This window comes from Semicossyphus pulcher, unplaced genomic scaffold, assembly GCF_022749685.1.
Source record: "Semicossyphus pulcher isolate SPU_LCO1_2020_fin unplaced genomic scaffold, fSemPul1.0.p SCAF_5, whole genome shotgun sequence".
NCBI classification, from domain to species: domain Eukaryota; kingdom Metazoa; phylum Chordata; class Actinopteri; order Labriformes; family Labridae; genus Semicossyphus; species Semicossyphus pulcher.
This window is the reverse complement of record NW_027211726.1, coordinates 32,634,001-32,640,000: the sequence shown is the minus strand read 5'-3', so window position 1 is coordinate 32,640,000 and position 6,000 is coordinate 32,634,001. Positions and strand designations below refer to the sequence as shown.

Genomic DNA, 6,000 nt, shown 5'->3' with positions numbered 1-6,000 from the left:
GGAAGTGCATCGCCTACATCTTAAAGATCTCCGGCGTTCTTTTAAAGAAGCAGTACAGGAAGCCTGGACGGCTTATTTTGCTGACCTGATTTCTTCATCAAAAAGAAATCCCAACGTTTCATAACTATTTAAAACATTGTTTCACCAGCGCTCTCCACATTACCATGTTTCACTGTTGATGACTGCAATACCTTCCTTTCCTTCTGTGTTGATAAAGTAATGACTATTAGGTCCAATATGCATCATAACTCTCACCCTTACCTGTCAACTCGCTCAGGTCAAAAAATCTTAAACTTTTGTTGCCTTCATTGGACAGGACAGTGGATAGAGTCGGGAATGATGGAAGAGAGACCGAGGAGGACATGCAGCAAAGGGCCGAAGGTCGGAGTCGAACCCAGGGCCTCTGCGTCGAGTAGTGTGCCTCTATACATGGGGCGCGTCTTAATGGCGGAGCTACACCGGCGCCACATACGGTTGTCACCTTGTGAAAGATTATTTTCTGACTTTCATAAACAGGATATGAAGACAAAGCATGGGTAGAGAGGGTCCGTCATGATGGCCTCTGCTGTGGATAACGTTCTGCTGACTTAGTTTCTCTGTGACCTCCAGAGAACATTGGGGCAGTTTGCAGAGTATGAAGCTGTGGGATAGAGGGTCAGCACCTTCAAGTCTGTGGGCAAAGTACTCGGGGAGGAGTGAAGGTAAGAAGGAGCCAGAGATCAACACAGATTGCTTTGTCATCAGCAGTGATGCAGCTACTGTACTGGACTGTTCAGTCTGAAGGAAAGGCTCTTTATAAGTTTATAAATGTTCCAATCATCATCTCTGCTTTATTACAGTCGTCGTTGGGATTCTTCTCTTTGGACCACACATGATGGAGTCCAGATGAACATAACTCAGACTGTCTTAGACCAGCATTTATATATCCAAGTCAAGTTACTGAGCCGTGAACATGAACACAACACTGGTGACAAGATCCTTTGTCAGCTGACCCCTTCAGTGTGATATTAAAGCCATTTTAATTACACACAGCAAATTCTTAGAGTTGCAAAATAAGGAGTTAGACAAAAAAAAGTGAAGGAGTTAGATTTTTGGAGTTTATTCTCTCATGTAGACCCCAGCTTGTGTTGAGGGAAACTCTTCGGTGGTGTGAAATATCGAAGTTAATTCACAGGGTGTTGTGGGTAGTGAATAAACACTTCTCCTGAGTTCATTCCTAACGGCTCTCTTACCGCGTCAAGCAGTGATCACTTTGACTTCCTCGAGAGACAGGTAAAAGTGCAATTTTACATCTCAAACTAAATGTTAACGTGTGACGGATTTTCTGTTAGTGTAATATAATGTTATTGCTTATATTTGCTACGACGAACTTGCTAGTTAGCTGCTGACAGTAACTAAATTGCACCGCCCCTGTTAAACGCGCAGAATACACTGTGAACCTGAAGTTAGCCACGTCTTCCTGCATGTAATTAACGTTTTAACGTTCTTCTCGTTACTTCTGTTTTGGATCAATTGTAAGATAGTTAGCGTTACGTTACAGCATTTCTAGTTCTATCGAAATATTCACGAACACGTGTTGTTTCCGTTAGATTTACGTGTGCGGAGCCAGCGGCCTCTTTGAGGAAGGTATCCGACACGGACACGGGACATGCTTTGAGGGAATGCTGAGAAGGGAACGTTTACACATTTGCCTCCTATTTATGTTGAATCAACAGCCCAGACAGCAGCGCGAGCCTGTCTCCACTGTTAGAGATTGTATTATCTTAATTAATAGCAGGGAGACACAGCCGGATCAGTTGTTAAACCTAAAGGTGCGCTAGCTAACAAGCTAACAGTAGAGTGCAATGATGTAAGGTAAGGTAGGCTAACACCTCTGGGGAGCCCAGGTGAGCCCAGCATCTTTAACTTGCTGAATGTTTGTAAGAGCACCTAAAACCTGTGATAAAATACCCTTGTATATCTTCTACAAATGTCACTGTATAAACTACTTAGACAAAGTAGCGCTGTTAAAACCATACATATCAGAACAATGCCTGGTTTGCTTTACTCGAACATGTTAATGGATTAACTTTGTGTTGAACATACAATCACATCAGCCCCAACAGAGACTCATGTTACAGTAACAATCTTTACTTGTTACTTATTTCAGGTTTTTTTGCCATTTTTTTGGAGAAATCTGGCACGAGAATTTTCTTTGGGAATAATAAAGTTCTATCTTGTGTTCAAGATGTTGATAAAGGTGAAACATGGAGGGACAAAGAAATATGTCAAACTGGAAGACGTCAGCTTCATGGAATTTATCACTGCAGCTAAGTTTTTTGTTGTTTGTCTGAAGGCATTTAAGGGAAAGTAATAATAACTTTGTTGATGGCATCATGACTGTTGTGCTTCAGTGCAGCAGAAGTTTCTCCTACCAGAAAATAAGCCACTGAAAGTCACGGATGAGCAGGGCATAGAGGTGGATGAGGATGTCTTTCCAGAGCTTGCAACAATCAAAGAAGTGTGCTTTGTCATCTACACTGATGATGGTAAAGTGATTTCAAATTTCAGTTTCATTTTCAGTTTGAAGATAAAGTAAATATATATATTAGTATATATATATTTGAACAAACATTGATTAGATACCAAAACAACATTCTATGTACCATGTATATTTCAGACCTCCCACGAGCAGAATCATCCAAGCATATGGCTGACAGTACAGACTCGACAGAATACGTGACACTTGTGGTAGGAACTATTTTGGTATTTGTTTATAGGACTTACAAAATAGTCATCTGGAAGTTGGGGCAAGTTGGGATTTTGGGTTAAGCTAGCACACAAAATCTTTTATTTTAGCTAATTGTTCAAATGGTGTCTATTTCTCAGTCACAGTATAATGAACTTTAGGAGGCCACAGACTGAAGGACAATTTGTTTCCACTTCCACAATTTAAATTGGTTTTCTATTTAAGTGATCACAACTTACTCCATGAGATTGTCATGGCATCCTGTACATATTTATCATAGACTTCCTGATGCTTTGTCAAAGACAATTTCCGACTGTTGTCTGTATTCATCTCAGATGGTGGTGACCAGGCCCCGATTATATGGTAAATGGTAGCATTGTGGTTCTTAATTTTTGATTGTTTGTGCCCTGTATCCTCAGATATTTCAATCCTGCAGCAAGATGGTGAAGGGCCTTCATCTCCAAGTCTAACAGATACATTGTCCATCTCAAGCTTAAGCAGTCCAGCTAGTGACACATGTGATGCTGGATGTCCAATTATTCAACCTGTCATGGACAGCACCCATGCAAGAAATGTATTTTAATTATTTACTTTTACACTTTTTGTTTGCCTGACTCTTAAAACAAGATTAAGAAAATTGGGGTTACGGAAATGAAAAATTATCTTAATTTATCATTTGTATAATAAATATATGGAGATAGTTATTTTGTTTAAAAATCACATCTTATCGTTGCTGTCTTGTTATCTTCTGTCTTCAGATAGTGGAGCAGATTCTCACTACTAAGCCAGCAGGGAGGACAGTCGTCAATGAGTATGAGGATAGTTTGAAAGATTCTACTCGGCGATTAATGGTGAACATCAAAGTAGCTCACATGCGTGAAAAGGAAGGGTAAGTGGCTTTTTGTTTATAACATGAAATTTACTTTTGTGAGGAGGAAAGAATCATATGACAATGAATTATTTTGCATTTGCAGGAGAGCTGTAACTAAAGCCACAAAGGAGTTCCATGCCCTTGGGATTGTGGCTCTCTTCCCATCTTTGAAGGATCCATACTCAAAAAAGTACGGTGGCGGACAAGGTCAAACGTGCTGCAACAGCCCAAACGATTTTGATTAGAAGAAACGAGCTGCAAATTCAGAAACGATACAAAGTCAAAAACACACAAACCCAGAAAACACATGCAAAAGAAAAACGCGGCAAATACAGCCCTCACAACGGAAGTGCTCCAGGCCTGTAGGGGGCGCTCGGTTATTAACGGGAGAGAGGGGGAGACGAGACGGTGAATTTATTACTTCTCAGACTTTCTAATGTTAGACGCTGCTGGAGCGGAGCGTCTCTGTTTGTCATGTACTACTGACAACTTTAAAACATGAGCAAAGAATTCACACCTTTGGTTGAGACACGGCTCCTGATCAACTGATAGCTTTGCTAAAGTAACCCCTGCTAATTATAGCTTCTGTTAGCCGTGCAGCTAGCGGTTCTTTATGATTACTCTGTCCGGCTCGGCGTCAAATTGTTTAAAGGGAAGATAAATATGTAAAAAGTTCTTCCATGTCAGTCAGGTACATCCTTGGGCGCATTTGATGAGCTGTTCAAGTCCCACTTTGTTTTCAGTGGGAAATATGATGATGCTCTGTCCAGCCTGTACACATTTTTGCAGACTACTCTGTACAACATAGATATTGGCTAGGGATGCACGATAATTATCGGACGGATAAATAATCGGTCGATATGGGGGGAAATTACATCATTTTTATTGCTCCGATAAATAAATGTAATCCGATAAATAGATCTGATAAAGTTAAGGAATTGGTGAAATTGCTTGCTAGACATTTAGCGCCTTTTAAAACAGGCCGTGTCGCGCTTGTGACATCATCTACCGCGCTTTACTAGCAGGACCCAAGGCAAGCTGGCCCCGTGTCTGCCTGACTGGCTGCGCTAACAGCAGGACACCGGAGCTAGCATGTCTGCGCCAGTTTGGTTGTTTTTCTCGGTGGCAGCAGATGACAACACCATTGCTATTTGCAAAACATGTTCAACGAGGATTCCGAGAGGAGGAAAGAAGACGGCAAGTTTTAACACAACAAATCTTATGTCTCACCTGAAAGGTCTTCATCGCGGCGAAGCTATATTAAAAGAATATGAAGCAGCCGCGGCAGCAGCTACTAGCGCCAAGGCTAAAACAACATCACGGACCGTGGACGTCCCCATTCAGCAGGCATTTGAAAACTGTAAAAAGTTTTCTAGAGACAGCGAAAAGGCTAAAGCCATAAACGGCAACGTAATGGGATTCATAGCGCTTGACGACCAGCCTTTTTCTGTGGTAGAGGATCCGGGTTTTCGCAAGTTAGTAGCGCATTTGGAGCCACGTTACACCCTCCCAAGCCGCCGCTTCTTCTCGGATGTGTCCCTCCCTGCCTTGTACGATTTAGTCGCCACACACATTCATAATTTGATCGACAAGAACGGACTAAACATAAGTTTCACCACGGACATATGGACTTCTGACGTTAGTCCAATCAGTTTGCTTAGCTTAACGGCGCAGTGGTTGGATGAAGACTTTAGGGTGCAAAAAGCCTTGCTGCACGCACAGGAGTGCTCCGGGTCGCATACAGCGACAATGATATGCCAAGCTTTTGAAACCATGCTTGAACGGTGGAGTATAACGAAAGACAAAGTGCATGTTGTGCTCAGGGATAATGCACGCAATATGTCCAAGGCCATGGAGGAATGTGGGCTCTCAAGCTTGGGCTGTATGGCACACACTTTACAGCTCGCCGTAAACGAGGCTGTGCTGAGCCAAAGAAGCATCATAGGCTGTGTTTCGATCAGCAGGAAGATGGTCGGTCACTTCAAACACTCCCAACTTGCCACCTCCCGTCTTAAAGACTTACAGACACAACTAGGCATGAAAGACACAAGGCTTCAACAAGACGTGCCCACGAGATGGAATAGCACGTTCTACATGCTAAGATGTTTGTTGGAGCAGAGGCGAGCCCTTGCAGCATATGCAGTAGATTTTGAATGACCTGCTTTTCTGAACGCACATCAATGGACTTTAATTGAAAACATGTTGACTATAGTTAACCCGTGTGAACAGCTAACAAAAGACAGCAGCTGACGTGATCCCCTCCACTGAAGCCTTAAAACGTCTGTTAAACAAGACTGTTGCAACAGATCATGGAGTTCAAACTTCAAAGAGCACCCTACTGCAAGCCATAGAGCAGCGATTCAATCACATCTATACAGAGCCCCTGTTTCATCTTGCATCT

General features: G+C 42.3%; 1 protein-coding gene across 1 annotated transcript in view; it reads right to left on the bottom strand.

Moving 5' to 3' along the window:
* Positions 1 to 6,000, bottom strand: part of LOC138609469 (NACHT, LRR and PYD domains-containing protein 3-like) — a 94,502-nt gene that overhangs the window by 57,839 nt on the left and 30,663 nt on the right. The window lies entirely within an intron of this gene.